This window comes from Hyperolius riggenbachi, chromosome 4, assembly GCF_040937935.1.
Source record: "Hyperolius riggenbachi isolate aHypRig1 chromosome 4, aHypRig1.pri, whole genome shotgun sequence".
In the NCBI taxonomy this organism is placed as follows: domain Eukaryota; kingdom Metazoa; phylum Chordata; class Amphibia; order Anura; family Hyperoliidae; genus Hyperolius; species Hyperolius riggenbachi.
In genome coordinates, this window is record NC_090649.1 from 366,659,089 (window position 1) to 366,686,856 (window position 27,768).

The 27,768-nt window shown below is 45.3% G+C and overlaps 1 protein-coding gene across 3 annotated transcripts in view; it reads left to right on the forward strand.

Annotated features, from left to right (window-relative positions):
• GRM1 (glutamate metabotropic receptor 1) overlaps positions 1-27,768 on the forward strand; it is a 616,944-nt gene that overhangs the window by 57,793 nt on the left and 531,383 nt on the right. The gene's annotated exons all lie outside the window — the stretch shown is intronic.

The window sequence follows — 27,768 nt, forward strand, 5'->3', positions numbered from 1 at the left end:
TTTGTTACTCAAGTGCATTAGTGTATTAGCCAACTTTGCTCATGTAAAAATAATTGATAATTAAAGGGAACCAGAGAGGAATGATTTGGTAAAATAGTAAAAGATTTTAAACATACCTGTGGCTTCTTCCAGCCCCATAAGCCTGGATCGCTCCCACACCGCCATCCTCCGCTTCCTGGATCCGCCGGTACCGAGCCCGTCACTTCCGGCGGACGCGGCCAATTGTCTGCATCACATGTGCTCCCTTCATACACGTACGCATGCGGCTGCGCAGTAGGCAGCCACACGCATAACTGTATGGAGGGAGCCCCCGGTGATGCGGAGAATTGGCCGCGTCCGCCAGCCGACTGGCCGACTGGCGGTAATGACGGGACCCGGTACCGGCGGATCCAGGCAGCTGAGGACGGCGGCGTGGGAGCGATCCGTGCATATGGGGCTGAAGGAAGCCCCAGGTATGTATAAAATCTTTTATTGATCCTCTCTGGTTCCCTTTAAGTCCTGATGTGCAGTTGTCTTATACTTGGAACTCTGTTCTTCCAAAAATTGCCTGTCAACTCATGTGCAGCAATGGTGCAGCACCCAAAAATATTTTGTAATATTCAGTTGTATAGGTACAGGTCAACAGTCATTAGGGCAGACTTTGGACCCCTTCCCCAATCATCCCATTGTTGCCCTGTTGCTCTTGTCATAGCATAGCCTCCAATTATAGCAGTGCCCTCACATGCCACCCTGCAGTGTCTTCCAGTGCCCTCTTGTAATTCTCTCCACAGATAGACTTTAGATTATTCTAATGCAATAAAATAAGCAATCATGTGGAGGACACTATGAATGTGTGTACTGTATTCATTAGACCTGGCAGTTGTCAAGATCCTAAATACTTTCTAAGCGCTGAAGCTGAAGTGATTGTGGTGTCCTGGATCAATCATCTGCATTTAACAGCTACACAAATCAACTGCTTAATCACAATATTACATTAATGAATAGCTTCAAACAACCCTGACACTCAAAAATGTATAATAGACATTCATAGAAATCCTAAAACACATCAATCATTTATGTGAACTGCATTTGACACAAACACCTTATTATATACCCATTTAGTAAATCTGCCACAGACATCTTAAGTGCATGCCTGCATAATACATGATACCGCAAAAACAGACATTAGGAAAATATCTCCAGTATATAAAACATCTACGGCATATGCCTGCCTATAGTAATACCTGCATTCATTTAAAATACCATGGTAATAAGTCACTGAGGGCCATATTAAATAAATGCTGGTAACAATGCTATGCACAGGGAGTGCACAGCAATTTTACAGTTACTTATGGTGAGTGTGTAGCGCAACTAGCCTGACCCATGTTACCTAGGCAACATAAGCTTTGCTAGTGTAATGCTCTATGCAAGTAGCATAACGCGTATTACACTAGTGCCACTCACATTACCTATTGAAAGAGAACCCGAGGCGGGGCTCTTACTTCGCAATCCGCATACAAAGGCTGGTTCTGTCTAAAGAGCCCAGCCTCTGTTGCTAGTTAGTTTCCTCCAAGGCCCCCCCCTGCGCGCTGTCAGACCCCATAAAACACAGCCGCACTTGCGACACGCAGCGTGTCGCAACCGGCTGTGTTTATCTCACTAATGCCAGTCTCGCCGCTCCCCCGCCTCCTGAATCGATCCGGTCCCCGCCCACGTCCCTTCCCTCCCCGCTGATTGAAGGGAAGGGACGCGGGCAGGGACCGGAGCGATTCATGAGGCGGGGGAGCAGCCGAGACTGACATCCGTGAGGTAAACACAGCCGCATAGTGCGGCTGTGTTTTATGGGGTCTGACGGCGCGCAGGTAGGGTCTTTGGAGGAAACTAACTAGCAACAGAGGCTGGGCTCTATAGACAGACCCAGCCTCTGTATGTGGATTGCGATGAAAGAACCCCGCCTCGGGTTCTCTTTAACTTGTGTTGCGGTAATTGAGCAATGTGTACTAGACAGGCAGTGTAAGTAACAGTTAAATTGCTGTACACTTCTTACGCACGATAATTTTACCGACATTTATTTAATATGACCCTAAATGTGGTAGCAAAGCACAGACTTAAAAACAGTAAACGTACATCCATATAAATAAAATATACAGATTGCTAGCTGCTACTACTTTGCAAAATGAAGCATGTGGCAGGGATACTGCAAGCAATTATGTGCTGATTTAAATAACACTGATAGGGTTTATAGTCCATGGCCAACAACAAAAGAACCGTCAGACCACTATATAAACATACAAAAATGCTATATAAACATAAAGTAATATATTGTTCGTAATTAACTCTGAATCCCGAGCTGAAACTTGAATTTGATAAATTCCAACGGAAAGTTGGAATTCAGCAAAATCTGTGCACTCATCCCACTCATCCGTAACACCTCCTTAACACACAATTACCCACACAGTGTACATCCATGCCCTATACAATTACTCACCTTTTGTACACACATGCTGTACAATTTCACTAGGAGCAATGGTTTTATTAGTGAATTAAAATCTTACAAAGACTTACAGTATATAAGAAAGGATGGAAGAAATGCAAAAGGATTGTAAAGGAAAGGATGTGACAACACGAGGTCCAACTGAAATGTTCAGGAGCATGCTTATATATTAGCTGCCAAAACAGGGGCATAGATAGAAATCACCGGGCTCCCCTGCAAAAATTTGGATCCCCCCCCCTGGGCCCACAAGGGCCGTTTTGGGGGGCAGGAGGGGTCGCAGTATGAGGGGAAAGCATGGCCACACATCAACCCTCACCCGGGCTCTTTCCTCAGCGTTTTCCTCCAGCATCAATCAGTGGCAGCAGGCGGGCAGGAACACATACCTCCATCCACCGCGGAGGTCCGATCTCTAAGTGTCTCATGCTACTTCCAGTTTATAAACTGCTGAAGAGCTAAATAAGCAGGAATTTACCGGCATTTATGACTGCATTTGCTTTACTTTGTGTTCTTCCGGGGATCTGCATACTTTCACTTTCAGACAGTGGCGTACCTAGGGCATTTGGCACCCGGTGCTGGGTATTAAAAGACACCCACCCCCCCACCCCAAAAAAATGGGTGTGGCCAAAACCTGCGGCGTGCTTCGCGGCAAAAATGGGCGTGGTCATGACCAGATGAGGGCGGAGCTAACTGTAATTTAAAGTATTAGCTAGTATAGTTGCCCCAGTATAGCTAGTATAGTTGCCCCCAGTATAGCTAGTCGTTTCCCCCAGTATAGCTGCCCCCAGTGAAGCTAGTATAGTTGCCCCCAGTGAAACTAGTTGCCCCAATGAAGTTAGTATAGTTGCCCCCAGTATAGCTAGCTTAGTTGCCCCCAGTATAGCTAGTATAGTTCGCCCAGTATAGCTAGTATAGCTGCCCCCAGTATAGCTAGTATAGCTGCCCCCAGTATAGCTAGTATAGCTGCCCCGAGTATAGCTAGTTTAGTTGCCCCCCAGTATAGCTAGTTTAGTTGCCCCCGGTATAGCTGGTATAGTTGCCCCCAGTATAGCTGGCCTGGTATAGCTGCCTCCCAGTATAGCTAGTTAGTTGCCCCCAGTATAGCTAGTTTAGTTGCCCCCAGTATAGCTAGTTAGTTGCCCCCAGTATAGCTAGTTTAGTTGCCCCCAGTATAGCTAGTATAGCTGCCCCAGTATAGTTGCCCCCAGTATAGCTGGTATAGTTGCCCCCAGTATAGCTGGTATAGTTGCCCCCAGTATAGCTAGTTTAGTTGCCCCCAGTATAGTTGCCCCCAGTATAGCTAGTTTAGTTGCCCCCAGTATAGTTGCCCCCAGTATAGCTGCCCCCAGTATAGCTGGTATAGTTGCCCCCAGTATAGATGCCCCAGGAGGGGGAAGCAGCGCTAGAAGGAGGGGCAGTGGCGGCAGCGGTGGGGAGGGGGGAAATATCCCCCCCTCCCCCACCTGGGACCCCTCCTTCTGCCTCTCTACCCCTCCATAGAGTAGCGGTGGCAACTGCGGGCTCGGCGGCGGGGAGACATGCGTAGAATTACTCACCACGCCACGTTCCAAGCGCCGACAGCGTCATGTCGTCACAGATCTCCGCCTTCAATGCCGCCCACTGTGCTTCCGCTAATCAGGAAGCACAGTGGGCGGCTTTGAAGGTGGAGATCTGTGACGACATGACGCTGCCGGCGCTTGGAACGCGGAAGTGGTGAGTAATTCTGTGCAAGTGTGCATGTCTCCCCGCTTCTGTGCAAGTGTGCATGTGAGCCCGCACTTGCCACCGCTACTCTATGGAGGGGTAGAGAGGCAGAAGGAGGGGTCCCAGGTGAGGGAGGGGGGGGGATATTTCCCCCCTCCCCACCGCTGCCACCACTGCCCCTCCTTCTAGCGCTGCTTCTCCCTCCTGCTCTGCTGCTGTGGGGGGTCGTGGCGACACCCCCCTAGCAGTCTGTCACCCGGTGCGCCACGCCCCCCTGCGCACTACAGTAGGAACGCCACTGCTTTCAGAGACGTGTCCGGTCAGCAAACCTGTTTGCCAGGCTGTCAGAAACTAAGTAACAGCCGCAAATCAGATACATTCCAAGGGGGCCCCGAAGTTGATACAAAGCCGCTGGTCTACTTACATGGAGCTTGTTGTTTATAGCAAGCAGGAGTCATCCACAACAGCCGAAGGAGCGATCCTGAGATACCGCTGGGACACTGCACACTAGCAGGACGTGCTTGTGCGTGGCATGGCTAGCAGAGAGTGGCTTAGACATTAAATTGTCCTCACTGCAAAACATAGCAGGCTCTGTATGCAGGTCAAATACTGCGGCCAAACAATGCACACAGCAGAGCACAGTTCAGTGGCGTAGCTTAGGAGCTGTGGGCCCCAAAGCAAGTTTTACGATGGGGCCCCCCAAGCACTCTATACATAATAATTGATATAGCGCACAGTGGTGCTCAGCAGAGCTCGAATATTCGAGTAGCTCGAATATTCGAGCTCTTTTCCAGCTATTCGAGCTCGGTATTCGAGCTCCGAATAGCTGTAGCTATTCGAATGGGCTATTCGAGTACACTCGAATAGCCCATTCACTATTCGAGCTATTCGAGCAAACGGCGCTATTCGAGCTCGGTACCGAGCTCGAATAGCGTCATAGCCCAGATTGATGTCCTTAGAGCCAATCAGAGGGCTCCCAGGCCCTCTGACGGCAGCCAATCACAGAGGGGGACCCTGGCCAGCCCCTACCCTATAAATAGCGGCCGCCATGTTAGGTTTCTCCGTGCTTGCCTGAGACTTGTACAGAGAGAGAGTTGCTCCTTTGTGCTTTGGCTTAGCAAGAGCTCTATTGTGGTCATTTACCTAGCGTTTTTGCTCACATACACCTCCTATACACACCTATATTGTTGTTAGTTAGTTAGACATTGTATTTTAGTTAGTAGCTTTTGTGTTACATAGAGACAGGCCAGCTGCTGCAGGCTTACAGCTTTAGGCCTCAGGGCCTTGCCTGTGTGGGCAGCTGTCCTCCTGTCCTCTGTTTATTTCTCTCTATTCTATACCAGTATTTCTGCTGTCCTTTACTACTGATTGTATTAGTATTGTAGTTATATACTGTAACTGTACTAGGACACTCACTGTCACTGTTCATAGGCTACTAGCTGCTCCTGCGTGTGTGCACTCACTTTCTGTGTACACACTACACACTCTATTTCCTTCTGATAACTGATTGATTATTGTAATTGATTATTGTAATTAGTTAGTTGTACTTACTGTTACTACTTACTGTACTAGGAGTCTAGGACACTCAGTCACTGTTCATAGGCTACTAGCTCCTGCGTGTGTGCACTCACTGTCTGTGTACACACACTACACACACTCTATTTCCTTCTGATAACTGATTGCTTATTGTAATTAGTTAGTTGTACTTACTGTTACTACTTACTCTTACTGTACTAGGAGTCTAGGACACTCAGTCACTGTTCATAGTCTACTAGCTCCTGCGTGTGTGCACTCACTGTCTGTGTACACACACTACACACACTCTATTTCCTTCTGATAACTGATTCATTATTGTAATTAGTTAGTTGTTTGTACTTACTGTTACTACTTACTCTTACTGTACTAGGAGTCTAGGACACTCAGTCACTGTTCATAGGCTACTAGCTCCTGCGTGTGTGCACTCACTGTCTGTGTACACACTACACACACTCTATTTCCTTCTGATAACTGATTGATTATTGTAATTAGTTAGTTGTACTTACTGTTACTACTTACTGTACTAGGAGTCTAGGACACTCAGTCACTGTTCATAGTCTACTAGCTCCTGCGTGTGTGCACTCACTGTCTGTGTACACACACTACACACACTGTATTTCCTTCTGATAACTGATTCATTATTGTAATTAGTTAGTTGTTTGTACTTACTGTTACTACTTACTCTTACTGTACTAGGAGTCTAGGACACTCAGTCACTGTTCATAGGCTACTAGCTCCTGCGTGTGTGCACTCACTGTCTGTGTACACGCTACACACACTCTATTTCCTTCTGATAACTGATTGATTATTGTAATTAGTTAGTTGTACTTACTGTTACTACTTACTGTACTAGGAGTCTAGGACACTCAGTCACTGTTCATAGGCTACTAGCTCCTGCGTGTGTGCACTCACTGTCTGTGTACACACACTACACACACTCTATTTCCTTCTGATAACTGATTGATTATTGTAATTAGTTAGTTGTACTTACTGACTGTTACTACTTACTTACTTACTGTACTAGGGACACTCACTCAGTCACTGTTCATAGGCTAGCTCCTGCGCGTGTTTGCGCGTGCGTGCACTCACTGTCTGTAGTGTACACACACTAAATTTACTTGTGATTACTACTGATTATTGTAACTGCTAGTTGTACTTCCTGACTGTTACTACTTACTTACTGTACTAGGGACACTCACTCAGTCACCTCACCCACCAACCCACTCCATTAAAGTACCCCACTTTTCACCCGCCCTTTTAAAAAACTTTTGTCTATACGCCCAAAACATCGAAGATGTCTGGAAGTGGCAGCCAGCGCGGTTTGGGCAAGGGGAAGGGCAGCAAGGGAATCAGGAGGAGAGGGAGCAGCATTGTGGCAGGCCGCGGCCGCGCCACCATGCACAGTTCCGCAGCAGCAGCAGCAGCTTCAGTGGCTAACATTCCTCCCATAGCCACTGGCCGTGGACGCCTTGGGCGCCGCCCAGCAGGAGCATCTGCAACTCACGCTGCAGAGACACAGCAGCAGCAGCGTGTAGCACCTGCTCCGATTTTCCTCCAGCCGGGTCGGAAACGTCCCATTGAGGAAAAGCATGCAGACACTGTGGTGCAACTCATGACGGAGGATGAGCAGCCCGCCATCAGCTCTGCATCCGAGGCCTCCACCCTCACCACCACCACCACCACCCCTGTTCGCAGCAGCCGCCCAGCAGGGTCTGGGGAGGAGGCCAGTTCATCGTCACTCGCCGACCTGTCAATCAGCAGTCTTTTGACCCCAGGCATCATGAGTAAATTGTCTGCTGTTGTTGGCGATCTTGAGGAGGAAATGCTGATGGGCACTTTGGGGGATGAGGGATTGGACAGCAAGACTGTGGCGACAGTCAAGCAGCCCATCCATGCATCAGGAGAGGAGTTTGGGGGGGTCATCATCCCAGCAGGACATGTTTCAGGAGGGGGAGGATGATGATGACCCGGTGACAGACAGAGACTGGGTGCCACCACCTCCAGGGGATGTCGTCCTCAGCAGCTCTGAGGAGGAGGAGGAGGATGCTCTTGTGGGCCTTGCAAGGAGGCGCATCATTGCAAGCATTGGCAGCAGTAGGCAGGTCCCACAGCCTGCTGGTGTCTCAGGCTCAGCAGCAGCAGCAGCAGCATCTGCCAGTACCACCACCAGCCGCACCCAAGCCCCCCAAGCCCCCCCCCCCCCAACCACCACAGGGAGACAGGCAGCAGCGCTTCCATGCCGTAGGGGGATGTTTCTGTCACCAATCTGGCGATATTTCACCATGCCCACTGTGTACAGCAAGTACGCCACTTGCAACCACTGTCAGCGGAAGTTGAGCAGAGGTGCAGACCCCTTAAAGTTCAGCACCAGCTCGCTCATCAACCACCTTGCTGCGAAACATTTCCACCAGCATGAGGAGTTCCAGAGGCTGAAGGCATCTGGTGCTGGCAGTGGCACCACACCCATCACTGCACAGCCTTCAGCAGCAGCAGCAACAGCAGCCACCCGCCCTCCTGCTCCTCCAGCAGCACCAGCAGGAGTGCGGAAACGCACTGCTCCTCCCCCCTCTGCAACTCCTGCCGCCGACACTGAGGCCTGTTCTGGCAGCCAGTCCTCAGTAGCCTCCTCCGCTGTGTCTGCTGATTCCCGTGCCAGCAAAAGGCCACGCCAGAGCCTTTTGAGCGAGTCCTTCCAGGGGGTGGTTAGGGCTCTGCCTCCCAGCAGCCGTCGCGTGCGGCAGCTGAACGGCTTGCTGGCACGGGCCATGTGCTCCCAACTCCTGCCGTACACGCTCGTGCAGGAGGGGAGCGACATTCGTGCGCTGCTTGCTTGCGCAGCTCCAGACTGGCAGCTCCCCAGCAGACACTTTTTCTCCCGCAAGGCCATTCCTGCACTGCACCGCTTTGTGATGGCCAATGTGGAGCGAGGGCTGGAGCACGCGGTTGGTGAAAGGGTCCACGTCACCATGGACTCCTGGAGCAGCCGCTTCGGGACAGGCCGCTACCTGTCCTTCACTGTCCACTGGGTCAGCTTGGTGGAAGGGGGTGAGGATGGGAGAGCAGCAGCGGGCACAGCAGCAGCAGCAACACAGTGGGTGGTGCCACCCCGCAGGGTCAGGGGAACTGCAGCAGGTTCCTCCGATCCTCTGCCATCCTCCGGCACACCTGGCCAAACCCCCCGCCTCAGCAGCAGCGTGAAGGCCCGCCACTGCCAAGCGCTGCTGCACTTGGTCAGCCTTGGGAAGACCAAGCTGACGGCAACCCATGTGTTGGCCAAACTCCAGGAGCAGGAGAGGATTTGGCTGACCCCCAGAGGCCTCAGAGTCGGAGAGGTGGTGGCCGACAATGGGGCCAATCTGGTTGCCGCAATAGACAGGGGAAACCTGACCCACATCCCCTGTCTTGCCCACGTGCTGAACCTGGTGGTGCAGAAGTTCTTGCGCACCTACCAGGGGATGGGCGAACTGCTGGAAACGGCAAGGAACGTTGTGCGTCACTTCCGGCGCTCGGCTGCAGCCTGTGCGAGCCTGGAAGACGTGCAAAAGGAGCTGGATCTGCCACGCCATCGGCTGATCCTTGACGTTCCGACTCGCTGGAACTCCACCCTGGCGATGTTGGAGCGTCTGGTTGAACAGAAGCACGCTGTCAACCAGTACCTTGCCCTGGCCACTGTTTCCGCCGCTCAGAGAAGGGACAAGACCAGCAACATCCCGTCCATCGTCCCCGATGATGACTGGAGGCACATGCAGCAGGTGTGCTTAGTGCTGGCTCCCTTTCTGCAGGCCACTAACATGGTGAGCAGGGACCATGCTATGGTCTGCGAGTGGGTGCCCCTGGTTTGTCTGCTGAACAGGGCCCTCGATGCTTTGCTGGAACAGGGAGCGGCAGCCTTGGACCAGCAGGAGCGGCAAGCAGCTGCACAGTCCACCTCTGAGGGGGAGGAGGAGAAGGACTTGGTGGAGGTCCCTGACCTTGCTGGTGATGAGGGGGAGCAGCACAGTGCAGCTGAGTTGGTGCGGGGGTGGAGAGAGGATGAGGCTGACGAGGCAGAGGAGGATAATGAGGACAGCAGCACTGCCGTCGATGTGCCAGCAGACGTGGCCCGTCTCTTCCCAATGGCAGCGCACATGCTGACGTGCCTGCGCAGAGACCCCAGGGTGATCCAGATGAAGCAGAGGGAGGACATCTGGATCAGCATGATGTTGGACCCACGCCTCAAGGGGAAGTTGAGCCAGTTCCTGCCGCCTGCAGGAGGAGACCCAGCGCAACAAATAAGGAGCTTGCAGCAGGCCCTTGTTGAGCGCTTGGAGGAAGCCTTCCCCCAGCCTTCCACCCCCACTGTCCAGCAGCCAGCACAGAGGCAGCAGCAGGTGCCTGCATCCAGCAGCAAGCGCCCCACAGACCTGCTGTCTCTCAGCCACGAGCTCTACAGGACTGTAGAGTCTCCGGCAGCAGTGACTAGAGAGGAGGTGCATGCAGCAGCATCCTCCACCGGTCACAGCCAGCGCCTGACCCGCATGGTGGCTGACTACATGGGGTCCTACAGCGGGCTTGACAGCGATGCCCCTGTTGATCCCATGGAGTATTGGGTCAAGCGCCTGGAGATCTGGAGCGAGCTGGCGCAGTACGCCCTGGAAGTGCTGTCCTGCCCCCCTTCCAGCGTGCTGTCCGAGCGCTGCTTCAGTGCAGCTGGTGGTGTGGTCACCGAGAAACGCTCACGTCTGTCTCACAAGTCTGTGGACAGACTGACGTTTCTCAAGATGAACCAGGCGTGGGTGGAAGGCGAGTTCCTGGCCCCTGTTGTCGGCGAGAGGGGGACATGAACTGGCTAAGAACCATCGTTAATGTGCCTTACCACCCTTTACCACCTCCTGGCTCCTGCTCACTAAGCCAGCCTGGTTCACTTTGACTATTACGTCGCCTGCAGCCACACATTTTACACCTACAGTGGGCTGCTGTGTACTGCCCTTCTGCTGTCTGTCTGTGTTTCCCACTGCCAGGGTACACAGATTTACCTTCTGCTGCCACTCTGCCACCAGCTATTACGTCAAACAATAGCTATATATCTGTGTAATTTGTTTTACAAACAAAACCAAAAAACCATTAAAAAAAAAAAAAGGTTTAATTTTTCTGAGGTGCCCGGGTTGAAAACTGTGTTGTCCCAGTTGTGTATTGGACACGATGTGGGCTGCACGACCGCTGTCTGGGACCTCCTGTTGTGTTCATTTACGGCCTGGTATCACCGCTAGGTACCAGGGCTATTATGTCACGCTGCCTGCCTGCTGCCACACTCACACTACTCCTCCATTCCTCCTGCTGCTGCTGTCTGTCTGTGTTTCCCACTGCCAGGGTACACAGAATTACCTTCTGCTGCCAGTCTGCCACCAGCTATTACGTCAAACAATAGCTGCACACATAATTACTCCTCCATTCCTCCTGCTGCTGCTGCTGTCTGTCTGTCTGTGTTTCCCACTGCCAGGGTACACAGATTTACCTTCTGCTGCCACTCTGCCACCAGCTATTACGTCAAACAATAGCTATATATCTGTGTAATTTGTTTTACAAACAAAACCAAAAAACCATTAAAAAAAAAAAAAGGTTTAATTTTTCTGAGGTGCCCGGGTTGAAAACTGTGTTGTCCCAGTTGTGTATTGGACACGATGTGGGCTGCACGACCGCTGTCTGGGACCTCCTGTTGTGTTCATTTACGGCCTGGTATCACCGCTAGGTACCAGGGCTATTATGTCACGCTGCCTACCTGCTGCCACACTCACACTACTCCTCCATTCCTCCTGCTGATGCTGCTGTCTGTCTGTGTTTCCCACTGCCAGGGTACACAGAATTAGCTTCTGCTGCCATTCTGCCACTAGCTATTACGTCAAACAATAGCTGCTCACATTACTCCTCCATTCCTCCTGCTGCTGCTGCTGTCTGTCTGTGTTTCCCACTGCCAGGGTACACAGATTTACCTTCTGCTGCCACTCTGCCACCAGCTATTACGTCAAACAATAGCTGCACACATAATTACTCCTCCATTCCTCTTGCTGCTGCTGCTGTCTGTCTGTGTTTCCCACTGCCAGGGTACACAGATTTACCTTCTGCTGCCACCAGCTATTACGTCAAAAAATAGCTATATCTGTGTAATTTGTTGTAAAAACAAAACAAAAAAAACAAAAAAAAAAAAAAGGTTTAATTTTTCTGAGGTGCCCGGGTTGAAAACTGTGTTGTCCCAGTTGTGTATTGGACACAATGTGGGCTGCACGACCGCTGTCTGGGACCTCCTGCCTGCTGTGTTTATTTACAGCCCTGGTATCACCGCTAGGTACCAGGGCTATTATGTCACGCTGCCTGCCTCATTGACTGCCTGCTGCCACACACTCATCCTCCTCCTCCTGCTGCTGAATTTACCTCCTGCTGTCTGTGTGTTTCCACTGCCAGGGAGCACATACAATGGCGCTTCCAACATGCGTGCGCCACCAGCTATTTGTTACGCTCAAAAATAGCTGCATTTCTTTAAAAAAAAAAATTTGAAAAGAGAAATAAGTGAAGAAGAAGACGATATAGAAGAAGATGAAGAAGATGAAGAAGAAGAAGATGAAGAAGAAGAAGAAGAAGAAGAAGAAGAAGAAGAAGAAGAAGGAGAAGAAGATGAAGAAGAAGAAGATGAAGAAGAAGAAGATGAAGAAGATGAAGATGATGAAGAAGAAGAAGATGAAGAAGATGAAGAAGATGAAGATGAAGAAGATGAAGAAGAAGAAGATGATGAAGAAGAAGAAGAAGATGAAGAAGAAGAAGAAGAAGAAGATGAAGATGAAGAAGAAGATGAAGAAGATGAAGAAGATGAAGAAGATGAAGAAGAAGAAGATGAAGAAGATGAAGAAGAAGATGAAGAAGATGAAGAAGATGAAGAAGAAGAAGATGAAGAAGATGAAGAAGATGAAGATGAAGAAGATGAAGAAGATGAAGAAGAAGAAGATGAAGAAGATGAAGAAGAAGATGAAGAAGAAGATGAAGAAGATGAAGAAGATGAAGAAAAAGAAGATGAAGAAGAAGAAGATGATGATGAAGAAGATGAAGAAGATGAAGAAGAAGAAGAAGACAATATAAAAGAAGAAGAAGATATAGAAGAAGATATAGAAGAAGAAGAAGAAGAAGAAGAAGATATAGAAGAAGAAGAAGAAGAAGATATAGAAGATAAAGAAGAAGAAGAAGAAGTATATACAGTACTGAACAAATTTCTGGACACAACTTCTCTTTTCAACTTTTTTTTTTTAAAGGAACATCCCCACATAATCACTTGCTGTTGTTACTTGGAAAAAAAGAGGTTTCTTGCATCATTCACCCTCAAAACAAGTGTTGGAAGCTATTTAAGGCCATTTCGAATAGTCAGCTCGAATAATGAGCTCGAATACCGACTCGAATAGTGAGCTCGAATTCCGAGGTTGAATCGAATAGTAAAAATTATTCGACTCGAATATTCGACTGACCTCGAATAATTTACTATTCGAATTCGACCTAACTCGAATTTTGAAAAGGGGTATTTGAGCACCACTGATAGCGCACAAAAACCTGCCAATGGCAACTACAGTGTCAGAGATGCAATTAGGGGATGGGGAACAGTTTGTTAGTGATTACCACTATTCAAAGTATCTATAGAAGTGATTATTTTGAGCACAGGACCAATAAAGAGCTAATACTGTAGTTGACGGAGGGCCCTTCGGGGCCCCTCTGGCCCAAGGGTCCCGATGCGGTGGCTACCTCTGCACCCCCTATTGCTACGCCCAGCCACAGTTTCTTCTTCGGGCTGATTTCCATTAAATTCTGTGGTAAAGTCTCGCGGTACCTCGCTCCTAATTTCTCTGGTCTGCTGATCAATAGTTCTGTATATGCATGTCCAAGAATGCTGCTTCTGTGTTGCTCTCCATCTGTGTGTGCTTCTAGACAGAGCTAGCATCACTCTTGTCTGCTAGACACTGCTATACTCCCCATGCGACACCTGGCTGAAACTGTATTCGGACTTTAAGATGCACCACACTATTGGGGGAGAAAAAGTGTGTCTTATAGTCCAAAAAATACGGTATATGGTATAATCTGGAAACCCAGTTTAATAATAAGAGTGCCTGGGATTATTCCCTTGAGAAGTACAGAGGTACATTAGTACCCCTTACCAAACTAATTGGTTGAATGTAAGAAAGACTGCAGATAATGTAAGAAAATCCTCTAATGAAAACAAGACACAAATTTAGAATTTTTTATCAAGTCCTCCTCTTCACCCTATAATGTAATGTGGTGTCAGTATTTTACCCCAAATCCTCTGGAGGCTATCTGTCTTGTATGCTTTAATCCTCTAGATTGTAAGCCTTTGGGCAGGGTCCTCCTCCTTTTGTGTCCTACCTGATCATGCACCTCCATTACTGTGAACCCATGCTATGCATCTGAGTGAACCTAACTTGCCTAATCTCCATGCTCTATCCAGTGACTGACTAAGCATTACCTTGTACTCATACTGTGTTGCATGATCTGGTCTTTCTTGTATTTCTGCATTGTCATTTTGCTGTATGTCACCCCTAAATATTGTCTGTAATTTAAACTAATGTCCAGCGCTGCGTAATATGTTGTTTTTTGTCAAGGTTTTTTTTTTTCAACTTTCAACTATTTGTAAATAGGTTAAGGGCCTATTTCCACTACAGATTATAGATGCAGAAAAACTGACTCCAATAAATGTCTATGGGCCTGTTTCCACTACACACGATTTTTCTGATGCATATTTCCCATAGGCATTCATTGGAGTCAGTTTTCTGCATCCAGAATCTGCGTGTAGTGGAAACAGACCTTTAGAGCCTCCTATGACCTCTATGCTTATTCCCAATGACTGCAGTGGATATATGTGGTCCGCCTTTTATTATTAACGTGGTATGCAACTCAATATTTCTTCTTAAACAGTTAAAACACAGCTCTTTCTTCTTTAATGGAAAGCTTGTTACCGCATCCGAAGAAGTGATAAAATTGTTTTTTGATTACATTCCTTCGTGCTTCAATTAGTACACATTCCTAGTTGTGCTGAAAATGAGCTCTCTCTGCTGTAGAAGCAGAGCGCTGAGAAGTGATAAGTAGATATATTTTAATATACAAATACAGAAGCTATGCAGTAAAATGCAATGGCAGCTTTCAGAGCAGATAAACTGTACTTTGAGAACTCTGAAGATGGTAACTATATGGGTAATAAAAAGTAGGAAAACACATTTTTATTAAATGTTTGTCAGGGTTGTATCCCACTTTAAAGAGGTCTTCCAGATGATATCTAGCTTCCCCCCCCCCCCCCACCATTTTATTACTATACTCTCCTACGTCTTGAGGGGACTTGGAGGTGGGGAAGGGCCCTTGTACCTCAGAACTTTGACTGGGATAACTTTTGTCTGTGTGTTAGATGGAGGGAGTAAATGCGGTCTGGCACAGGAAAAGGAGGGGGGGGGGGGGCACTTCCTTTCCTTGTCACCCACTCTGGTTGTTGTACCAAGAAGGACGCCATGCATTTGTAGAAATAAATGTGTACTGTCACTTTAAAGTATTAAACTTTCCACAATACACTCAGGAAAAAGACTGTTGAAACACGGGGATGCTGCTAAGTTAAAAACCACTACAAAGTCACATCCCAATACATGTTTTACTTTACCATACACAGTTTATTTTCACTTATTTATCTAATTGCTATTATACTTTGCCTTGTCCAATTTTAGGTTCAGTCGGCCTGTTCCCAGTAAAAACTGCTTGCAGTGTAAAAACACAATACATTTGCATGGAGTGTTTGTATATGTTTGTACTCATGTTTGCATTTTGATTTTTGTGTTTTTTTTTTAAATATGTGCTTCCATAAACTAGTATGGAAATGCAAAATGCATTACATTTTTTCATGTAGTGTGTTTGCATATAAAAGAACTTATCACACAAGCAAGAATGCCAAAATAGGGTTTCTATGGGAAGATGTAGGTTTCTGCAAATAACAAAACACGTTTTTCAAGAATTTGAAAAATTATGGAAGCTGGAAAGGTTCCTAGGAACAAAAACGTTGTGTTTTTCATGCAAAACACAGTAGTGGACTAAAAATTATTAGTTCTACCCTTCTCTGTTTGCAGGTGTTCACATTTGGCTCTATAGATTTTTTAAGATAGAACAGCAATTTCTGGAGGAAAACGTCACATTCTATAGGCCCCTTTGGTACTAGAATTGTAGGACATATGAGTGACATTGCTTGTTCCTTTTATATTAACTCTCTTTTACTATGGATATAAGATATTTCCACTTTTTACGTCAAGACCAGGGGTCATTGGATGACTTCAGTCTCCATTATCTTTACAAAAAAATAAAATGTTGTTAGGACTGACCTGTGTAATGTTGGGCATACAGTCGTTTTTATTTCCCATTGTCCACCCGCCATCAGCGGCTCGATTGATAATATCTGACGTGTCAGATCAGCGCCTGGATCGATTCCCCGCTCAATACACGCGGGCCGACAATGGGAAGAAAACGAGCGGAAGATACAGTTGTGGTTGACACATAAATCTATGCTTTTCCAGTCCTGTCCTATCCTGTCAGTTTTGCATCAGTTTTCTATAAGTTTTACCTGACAGGATTGGAACTGTACAACTTTTATGTGTGACCACACCCATTGAAAACTGATACAAAACTGACAGGACAGGACTGGACTGGACTGGAAATGTACACCTTTTATGTGTGAATGAAGCCATGGAAAACTCTTACAAAACTGAAGCAAATCTGACAGAAACCAAGCCAAAAAAACTCATAGAAAACTGAAGCCCTGTGTAAACTTTTTATGTGTGAACAACACAGCATGATACTACTTCTACACATCACTATGAGCCATAAGAGTTGGGCCAGAAAAGTGACAGTTTAAGTAACAAATATAAAATGTGCAGAGTTTTAAAAATGTCCTTATTGTACTCTCCTAGGGTTACATTAACTGGGTCAACATGTCCTCATAATCTAGTTCCTCTACAGCACTTCAGGGCTGTAATCTAAGATGCCACTGGCATCATGATTTGCCTAGTACCTCTATACCTTATTGAACTGCTAAAAAAAATGCATGAGGACATGTGTTACTGATGTTTGTGCAAATCAGACAGAAAGGGAAATAAATCACTCTTTGCACTCAATAATCCTTACTGAAGTAATCCAAACAGGATAATTATCAAATGCCGTACAAAAGTTTGTAATGATGATTTACAACAGAATATACTGTATATGAGCATTTTCAATATATTTCAACATACTGGTATTTGTTCTTTATTTTAACAGTGCTGGTAGTTAAACAGTATATAGAAGCAAAATGATAGATAGAATACCTGTTTTATGGGTCTTGGCAAAGTCAACTACAGTTTATCTGCTCTCCTCTTTGGATTCAGCTGGTGGAACAATCAGGTCTTTGAAGTGACACCCAAATTAGAAAGAAAAATAGATGGCAGGCTATATTTCTGGGTGAATGAACTTACAGTTCACAGGAAGTGAGGTGTAAGAAATTGTTAGACCTCACTTTGACACCAAGAAACTACTAACTACAGGTTTTAATCTGTATCTATAAGTACACAGCTACATAGTGGGTTTCTGAATTTGAGACGTCAACTTTTAAAGGAAATACTTGTAATTGACCCTAATCAACATGCTTGCTTTACGAACTTACCTCTTTCATTTTTGAGTTTAGTTGGTTTTTTATACCTCAGACATTTGGTTTAATTTGCGCGTTGTAGCTGTTGTAAACAATTGCACTAATTTATCATTCTAGCAAAATTCTACAAGCTAGGCTGCATCAATATCTGGTTTTAGAAGAGGAAGAGGCATAAAGGACCATATTGCTAACATTTGATGGATAATAGAGAAAGCAAAAGAATTAAAAAAGGATGCCTACTTTTGATTTATTGACTATTCAAAAGCTTTTGACTGTGTTGATCATGATAGATGATAGAAAGATAAACCTAATTGTTGCCTAGTAACAGCGCAACTAATGAAGAAAACACGTATGTGAACTAAAGAGCAAACAGTTTGGTCACTCAACTCCAGCTGTGTTCAAAGCACAGCAGCAGAGTATCTATATCTAAATAACAAACAGTACTATATTCAAAAAATAAATACAGATCTTTATTATATTTCAGTCATCTTGCAACAACTGTCCCTAAATTGTGAATCCAGAAGAGAACTTGTTTTCTTTTAGATAATACAATCCTATTGCCTCCTCTCCTGGGTACATGGGTAAAGAAAACCATGATTTGGAGGTCACAGTTACACTTTCATACCATAACAGGCAACAAATTTTGTTGAGATTTGACGTAGTTCTATGTATTGCTACTCTATACCTTACCACTTGTGTAACACCCCCTATTTGTACAAGTTGATGTGGGCATTGTAACAAGGTGAGAACATAGGTACTCCGGCAAATCAAAACATGAGATCAGATCAAATCAAAAATAGTTTTGTTGCTATAACCAAGATTCATACAGGCATTGCCTAAGCAAGAAAAAATAGGAGACATGGGGGGGTTGGGATAGGGATACAATGAGTAAACAGTCTTTGGGCATTTTTATGTTTATAGATCATTGATGCTCCCCTCAGTCTGTGGCATGCTGTGAGTATTGTGCTGTGATTGTTACTGTGGATTCCGCATCTCTCAGTGAAATGTTGAGTTTTCTCTCATCCAATGTGTGAAAGTCTGGAAATATTTTTATCAGTTTCTTAAAGAGAATCTGTATTGTTAAAATCGCACAAAAGTAAACATACCAGTGCGTTAGGGGACATCTCCTATTACCCTCTGACACAATTTCGCCGCTCCTCGCCGCATTAAAAGTGGTTAAAAACTGTTTTAAAAAGTTTGTTTATAAACAAACAAAATGGCCACCAAAACAGGAAGTAGGTTGATGTACAGTATGTCCACACATAGAAAATACATCCATACACAAGCAGGCTGTATACAGCCTTCCTTTTGAATCTCAAGAGATCATTTGTGTGTTTCTTTCCCCCTGTTCTCATGCACTGAAGTTTCAGGCTGCTTGTTTCTTCCTGCAAACAGCTTTGCCCTTGTCTGTAATTCTTCAGTATGTGAAAGCCCAGCCAGCACAGAGAACGATTTATCCAGCTTGTAAAAGATAAGAGAGAAGAGAGAAGCTGCTCTAATCCTAAATAACACACAGGCAGTGTGCATAGAGGGGCCTGGAACGGGGAGTTCATAGCAGAACCACAACACTGAAGAACTTGGCAGCCTTCCAGACACAGGCTGACAAGTCTGACAGGGGAAAGATACATTGATTTATTACAGAGACAGTGATAGTATAAAGTGCTGCAGTTAGCCAGAACACATTAGAATAGCTTTTTGAACTTGTAGGATGATAAAAAACAGGATGCAATTTTTGTTACGGAGTCTCTTTAAATATTTTTTTCCTGGTTGCAGTATATTTGGGGAAGTGATTCTAATCCCAGAGGGTCTTCTGCTTACAGTGTTGGCATAGTCTATTCTCCCTGGGTTTGTATGTCTGTCTGTGTCGACCCAGACTGGATTTTAAGGTTGTGAGCACTCTCACACCCTTTGCATCTCTTGAGAGTTTTGGATACTTTTCAAGTATGGGGCTATTTTATATTCCACCTGTAGGGCTTGGTATATGGTTACATAGTTACATAGTTACATAATTATTTTGGTTGAAAAAAGACATACGTCCATCGAGTTCAACCAGTACAAAGTACAACTCCAGCCTGCTCCCTCACATATCCCTGTTGATCCAGAGGAAGGCGAAAAAACCCTTACAAGGCATGGTCCAATTAGCCCCAAAAGGGAAAAATTCCTTCCCGACTCCAGATGGCAATCATATAAAATCCCTGGATCAACATCATTTGTAGCCATGGATGTCTTTCAACGCAAGGAAAGCATCTAAGCCCCCTTTAAATGCAGGTATAGAGTTTGCCATAACGACTTCCTGTTGCAATGCATTCCACATCTTAATCACTCTTACTGTAAAGAACACGTTCCTAAATAAATGGCTAAAACGTTTTTCCTCCATGCGCAGATCATGTCCTCTAGTCTTTTTAGAGGGCCTAGGAACAAAAAGCTCATCCGCCAAGCTATTATATTGCCCTCTGATGTATTTATACATGTTAATTAGATCTCCTCTAAGGCGTCTTTTCTCTAGACTAAATAAACCAATTTTGTTGCTCGTCTCTGCACCTGCTCTAAAACTGCAATATCGTTTTTGTAATGTGGTGCCCAGAACTGAATTCCATATTCCAGATGTGGCCTTACTAGAGAGTTAAACAGGGGCAATATTATGCTAGCATCTCGAGTTTTTATTTCCCTTTTAATGCATCCCAAAATGTTGTTAGCTTTAGCTGCAGCAGCTTGGCATTGAGTACGATTATTTAACTTGTTGTCGATGAGTACTCCTAAGACCTACTCCTAAGTACTCCTAAGCTAGACCATTGGTACGACCAAAATGCATGACTTTACATTTTTCAACATTGAATTTCATCTGCCATGTATGTGCCCATATAGCCATCCTATCCAGATCCTGTTGCAATATGACACTATCTTCCTGAGAGTTGATGATTCTGCACAATTTTGTATCATCTGCAAAAATAGCAACATTGCTAACTACTGCATCTACTAGGTCATTAATAAATAAATTGAAGAGCACTGGACCCAGTACAGACCCCTGTAGGACCCCACTGCTAACAGTCTCCCATTTTGAGTACGATCCATTGACCACAACTCTTTGTTTTCTGTCCATTAGCCAGTTCCCTATCCATGCACACAATTCCTCCAAAACGATCCAGCACAGCTCTTTTAATCAGAAGATTATTTTATTGGATCATAAAAATACAAATATTAAAGCTGCATAGTGGCTTTAATATTTGTATTTTTATGCCACTATGCAGCTTTAATATTTGTATTTTTATGATCCAATAAAATAATCTTCTGATTAAAAGAGCTGTGCTGGATCGTTTTGGAGGAATTGTACGCTATACCCTGTGGGTACAGGGGTGGATCCGCTGCACGCCTATTCCCCGACATCGCTAGTGTGCGGTCTTACACATCTTTGTGGCTGTTATCCATGCACACAGACTCTTCCCCAGTCCTTGCATCCTCAACTTTTGCACCAGACATTTGTGGGGAACAGTGTCGAAGGCCTTTGTGAAGTCCAAGTATATCACATCTACAGCATTCCCAATATCCATATTAGCGTTCACTACCTCATAAAAGCTGAGCATGTTAGTCAAACAGGACCTGTCTTTTGTAAACCCATGTTGATGCTGAGAAATAAGATTATTTTCTACTATGAAGTCATGTATAGTATCTCTTAGTAACCCCTCAAATAGTTTGCATACAACTGATGTTAAGCTTACAGGTCTATAATTTCCTGGATCTGATTTTTTGCCTTTCTTAAGTAATGGGAAAACGTGGGCTGTACACCAATCCACTGGGACTTTGCCAGTTGAAAGAGAGTCACACAAGATAAGATAAAGGGGTTTATCTATAACTGAACTTAATTCCCTTAGGACCCAAGGATGCATGCCATCCGGGCCAGGTGCCTTGTCTATTTTTAATTTATTTAGTCTTGCCTTCACTTCTTCCTGCGTTAAGTATTTAATATTACAGTTAGAAGATTGAGACTCTTCTGCCTCTGTAATTTGCAACAGTGCTGTTTCCTTTGTGAAGACAGAAGCAAAGAAACCATTTAATAACTCTGCCTTACCTTGGTCATCCACAGGGCCAGCCCTAGACTTTTTGCCGCCTGAGGCAAAATTTTAAAAAATCGCCACCCCCCCCCCGCGGGTGGGGGGGGGGGCACTGAGCTGGAGGGGTAGCGGGCAGGAAGGGGGTATTGGGCCTAGCGGTGGGGAGGGGGGTCGGACTCCCCTCCCTCACCTGGGTCCCCCGATCTGCGCTCACCTCCAGCTGTAAATAGTTAAGTACCAGCGGCAGTGTATAGATTAAGAGGCAACGGGCGGGGATCACTCACCTTTTCCGCGTTCCAGCGAGCGCTCCACTGACCTCACTTCCTGCAACGCCGCCCAGTAAGTGGATCTAATCTATACGCTGCCGCTGGTACTTAACTATTTACAGCTGGAGGGGAGCGCAGATCGGGGGACCCAGGCAAGGGAAGGGGGTCCGACCCCCTTCCCCACCGTTAGGCCCAATACCCCCTTTATGCCCGCTACTCCTCCAGCTCGGCGGGCGTCCCCCCACCCACGGAAAGGCAGGTGCCACCCCCCAGATGTGCCGCCTGAGGAAAATGTTTCACCCCGCCTCATGAGCGGGCCGGCCCTGGTCATCCACCATTGAGTTCCCACCCTCATCCTTTAGGAGTCCTATACAGTCAACCTTTCTTTTTTTAGAGTTTATGTACTTGTAAAACTTTTTTGGGTTAGATTTGATATCCCTAGCGATTTGATTTTCAGCTTCGATCTTTGCCAGCCTAATTTCTTTTTTACAATTTTTATTGCACTCCTCAATTGCTTAGTGCAGCCTCGCTCCCCTCCTGTTTTCGGACCTTATAGGCATTCTTTTTCCTCTTCATTTTATCCCTAACCTTTCTATTCATTCCATAGAGGCTTTTTTTTATTCCTAGACATTTTGTTTCCATATGGGATATACATACTACAATATTAATTGAGAATAAGTTTAAAAGCTTGCCATTTCCCTTCAGTGTCCTCCCCTTGTAGTACATTATCCCAGTTCATCAAACTTAGTGCCTGCCTAATTTGATTGAACTTTGCTTTTCTAAAATTCATAGTTTTAGTAGTCCCGCTGCCCCGTGGCCTATCAGTCACCAGATCAAACGTTATCATGTTGTGATCACTATTTCCCAAATGTTCTTGAACCTGCACATTTGATACATTATCTGGTCTATTAGAAATGATCAGATCCAGTAACGCATTCCCCCTAGTTGGTTCCGTTACCATTTGAGTCAAGTAATTGTCCTGTAGTGCTGCCAGAAATCTGCTGCTTTTACCAGAATGGGTAGCCTCAATACCCCAGTCAATGTCTGGAAAGTTGAAGTCGCCCATAACTATGACCTCATTTTTACTTGCAGCTTTTTCAATTTGCTGTAGTAATCGCAGTTCTGCAACTTCATTAATATGAGGTGGCCTGTAGCATACCCCAATAAGCAATTGGCAACTTTTATTTCCACCATGAATATTTACCCAAACGGACTCCACATCTTCGCAATCTTCCTCCATCTCATCGTTGAGGACAGCTGTAAAAGAATTCTTAACAAAGAGACAAACCCCTCCACCTTTTTTCCATGTTCGATCCCTCCTAAACACATTGTATCCTTTTAAATTAGCTATCCAGTCATGGCTTTCATCCATCCATGTCTCGGTTATTCCCACAATGTCATAGCCTTTGTCATTCAGAATGAACTCTAGTTCGTCTATTTTATTTGCAAGGCTCCGAGCATTGGTTACCATGCACTTTTAGTGTTAGTGACTTCTCCATTTATCCACATAGTCCTATTGACTGTGGTGTTTTATCTAGGTTCTTGTTAGGGCCTGTGGAGGGAGCATAGAGTTGACCACTTCTTTCAGGGCACATGGCTTTTCTTGGTCTTCATTGCGCAACATGGCTTTGTAGTGGGGTAATTCAGGGCTGCTGTTCTGTAGGTGGGCCAAGTAGGACAGGACTCTCTTCTGTATCTCAAGCATTAATGGGAATCTACCCAGCTCAGCTCGGCAGGCAATGTTTCAGGTACTCCTAAGGACATGGAGGAGGTGTTTTCAGAATTCCATGTGGAATATTTCTTTTGGACTAGACAATCATTTTGATTGATCTGGGTAGGTGATGGGGCCCCATACTTCAATTCCATAGAGTAGGATTGGGGTGATGACAGTGTAAAAGACTTTCCACCAGACCTTTACCGGTGGTTTGAGGTGGTACAGTTCTTTCCTGATGTCATAGAATGTTCAGCATACTTTTAAGGCTTGTAGGGCTATCTTAAGGCTTCTCAATTGGTGGATTTCCAGACCAAGGTAGGTATATTTGTCAGTTCTGCTGATTTCACAATCATTGGGCTTGATTCACTAAAGGGTGCTAACACAGTTAGCACGCCTACAAGCTTTGCACGTGCAAACTGGGGTGCTAAGTAGTTTGCACAGCAAAGCAGTTACTGTTTGCGTGCTATTTTTGCGCGCGTAAAAGTTTTACGCACACTACTTTGCGTGCAAAATCAGCTGCTTCACGTGCAAAGTATGCTTATCACACTACTTAGCACGCGAAGCGGCTGATTTTGCACGTGAAGTAGTGCACAATAAACTTTATGCGCGATAAACTTTATACGCGATAAACTTTACGTGCGCAAACTCTTACGCACGCATTAGCGTGCGAAGAGGCAGTTTGCACGTTATAAGCGGATTTTCACTGGCGTGCTAACACTTAGCACGCTTTTGTGAATCAAGCCCATTGAGTGTTAAGGATGGGTTTTGGGCTGAACTTGTGTTTTCCCTCTGGAACACAATGGTTTTAAATTTCTTTAGATGAATCGGGAGTGTTGTGCTAAATTTTTCCAGGACTTCCAGGCTGTCTTGTAGACTGCTCTCTGTTGGCGATGCCACTAAGAAGTTATCTACATACTGTAGGAACTTCATTGTTGTGTCATGAAGGGTGAGTCCTTGTGCTGGTGTTAAGGATGGGTTTTGGGCTGAACTTGTGTTTTCCCTCTGGAACACAATGGTTTTAAATTTCTTTAGATGAATCGGGAGTGTTGTGCTAAATTTTTCCAGGACTTCCAGGCTGTCTTGTAGACTGCTCTCTGTTGGCGATGCCACTAAGAAGTTATCTACATACTGTAGGAACTTCATTGTTGTGTCATGAAGGGTGAGTCCTTGTGCTGGTGAGGCATCTAGGGCAGAGGTCAATTTATTGATGTATATGTTGAAAAGAGTTGGACTCAGGCTGCAACCCTGTCTTACCCCCTCCCCCCCCCCCCCCTCAACCCTGGTTCCCATTCACTTTCACACTCCGCTTATTCCTAGTGTATGAGCTCTTGATTACATCTTATGTTTTTCCTCCTATTCCACTCTCTATGAGTCTCAGGAACAAACCTGGGTGCTACACTGAGGTAAAGGCTCACAAGTCCACAAAAAAGGCAAATATTTTTTCCATTCCTTGGCCTGTTTAATTGTAAATAGGAGTTACAGTGGGTTGCAAAAAGTATTCGGCCCCCTTGAAGTTTTCCACATTTTGTTATATTACTGCCACACACATGAATCAATTTTATTGGAATTCCACATGAAAGACCAACACAAAGTGGTGTACACATGAGAAGTGAAACGAAAATCATACATGATTCCAAACATTTTTTACAAATAAATAACTGCAAAGTGGTGTGTGCATAATTATTCAGCCCCCTTTGATCTGAGTGCAGTCAGTTGCCTATAGCCATTGCCTGATGAGTGCTAATGACTAAATAGAGTGCACCTGTGTGTAATCTAATGTCAGTACAAATACAGCTGCTCTGTGAGGGCCTCAGAGGTTGTCTAAGAGAATACTGGGAGCAACAACACCGTGAAGTCCAAAAAACACACAAGACAGGTCAGGGATCAAGTTATTGAGAAATTTAAAGCAGGCTTAGGCTGCAAAAAGATTTCCAAAGCCTTGAACATCCCACGGAGCACTGTTCAAGCGATCATTCAGAAATGGAAGGAGTATGGCACAACTGTAAACCTACCAAGACAAGGCCATCCACCTAAACTCACAGGCCTAACAATGAGAGCGCTGATCAGAAATGCAGTCAAGAGGCCCATGGTGACTCTGGACGAGCTGCAGAGATCTATAGCTCAGGTGGGAGACTCTGTCCATAGGACAACTATTAGTCATGCACTGCACAAAGTTGGCCTTTATGGAAGAGTGGCAAGAAGAAAGGCATTGTTAACAGAAAGCATAAGAAGTCCCGTTTGCAGTTTGACACAAGCCATGTGGGGGACACAGCAACCATGTGGAAGAAGGTGCTCTGGTCAGATGAGACCAAAATGCAAAACGCTATGTGTGGCGGAAAACTAACACTGCACATCACTCTGAACACACCATCCCCACTGTCAAATATGGTGGTGGCAGCATCATGCTGGCATCAGGGACAGGGAAGCTGGTCAGAGTTGATGGGAAGATGGATGGAGCCAAATACAGGGCAATCTTGGAAGAAAACCGCTTGGAGACTGCAAAAGACTTGAGACTGGGGCAGAGGTTCACCTTCCAGCAGGACAATGACCCCTAAACATAAAGCCAGGGCAACAATGGAATGGTTTAAAACAAAACATATCTATGTGTTAGAATGGCCCAGTCAAAGTCCAGATCTAAATCTAATCGAGAATCTGTGGCAAGATCTTAAAACTGCTGTTCACAAACGCTGTCCATCTAATCTGACTTAGCTGGAGCTGTTTTGCAAAGAAGAATGGGCACGGATTTCAGTCTCTAGATGTGCAAAGCTGGTATAGACATACCCTAAAAGACTGGCAGCTGTAATTGCAGCAAAAGGTGGTTCTACAAAGTATTGATTTAGGGGGCCGAATAATTACGCACACCCCACTTTGCAGTTATTTATTTGTAAAAAATGTTTGGAATGATGAATGATTTTCGATCCACTTCTCACATGTACACCACTTTGTATTGGTCTTTCACGTGGAATTCCTATAAAATTGATGCATGTTTGTGGCAGTAATGTGACAACATGTGGAAAACTTCAAGGGGGCCGAATACTTTTGCAACCCACTGTATAAGTCTTTCATTCCAGACTTCAGGAAAATAACCAGCATACAGTGCCAGATTGAATAGTTTCCATATTGCAGCATGTATTTCTGGGGAGCCAGATCTGAACATTAATGATAGGATTCCATCTGTGCAGCTTTTGCCTTGCAAGCATTTTATTTTCTCTTTTATTTCTTCCAATGTAAAAGGTGTATCGAGCGGGGGTTTCACCTTCTCCTCCATGTTCTTTAATTTGCTGATTATTTCTGTTTGATCTCGGCAAAGTTCTTTTATAGGAATATACAGTATCTCTCACATAAAAAAAAATGAGTTTCCAAAAATGTCAGAAAAAAAACGAAACTTTTTTTTTCATATTGCAGCATTTGGAAGTTGGCTGTGGGAAAGATATCACACACCTGGGACCTAATAATGTCATGTCACAGAACAAAGAGAGCTTAATATCAGTCTTTACAATCCTTCTGCCAGTTGCAGCATTTATATGATAGAAAGGAATAAGATAAGAGCAGGAATATCAGGAAAATTTTATTACTCAGCTTCTGAATACTCCTCATGTGAGCCTTGTATAAAAAGTTGTTGTAAATACAAAAGTATTTATACAGCAGTGGGAAGTGGCAGTGATTCCCAAGACAGACTGCATCCTAATTATAGGTTGGTTACACAACTTGCATTCAAAACAGATGCACCAAAATTAACACAATGGAGGATGTTAGCTTCTAAAAACAGTTTGCAAGCAGAATGTTCCGTACTAGACCCTTCCACCGCGATGATGTCATCCTTCAATCACATTTTACACCCTAAACTCTAATTACCAAACAAACATAGGGCTCAATTCACAACAGCGTGATAACTGCAATCACAGCATTTATCATGTGATCTGCCGCGCGTGGCGGTTTGCGCGTGAAAAACGATTACTTCGCGTGATAAATGAACGTTTGCGTGAACGCGCTATCACGCTTGGTAGTATGTGTGTGCACAGTAGTCAGTTATATTCGTAGTCCAACAAAACTAGGGTCATACATGAGTAGTCAGATGGCAGCGGTACAATGGGTCGAGACAAGGCTTGGTCGATTAACAGGCTAGGTATCATACACGGGTAGTCAGATGGCTAGAGGTACAATGGGTCGAGACAAAGGCTTGGTCGTTTAACAGGCTGAGGTCATACATGGAATATCAGATGGCTGTGGTACAATAGGCTGAGGCAAAAGGCTTGGTTGTAAACAGGCTGGGGTCATACACAAGTGGTCAGATGGCTGAAGTACAGAAGGGTGAAGCAAAATCAAGACAAGCAAAATATCATACACAA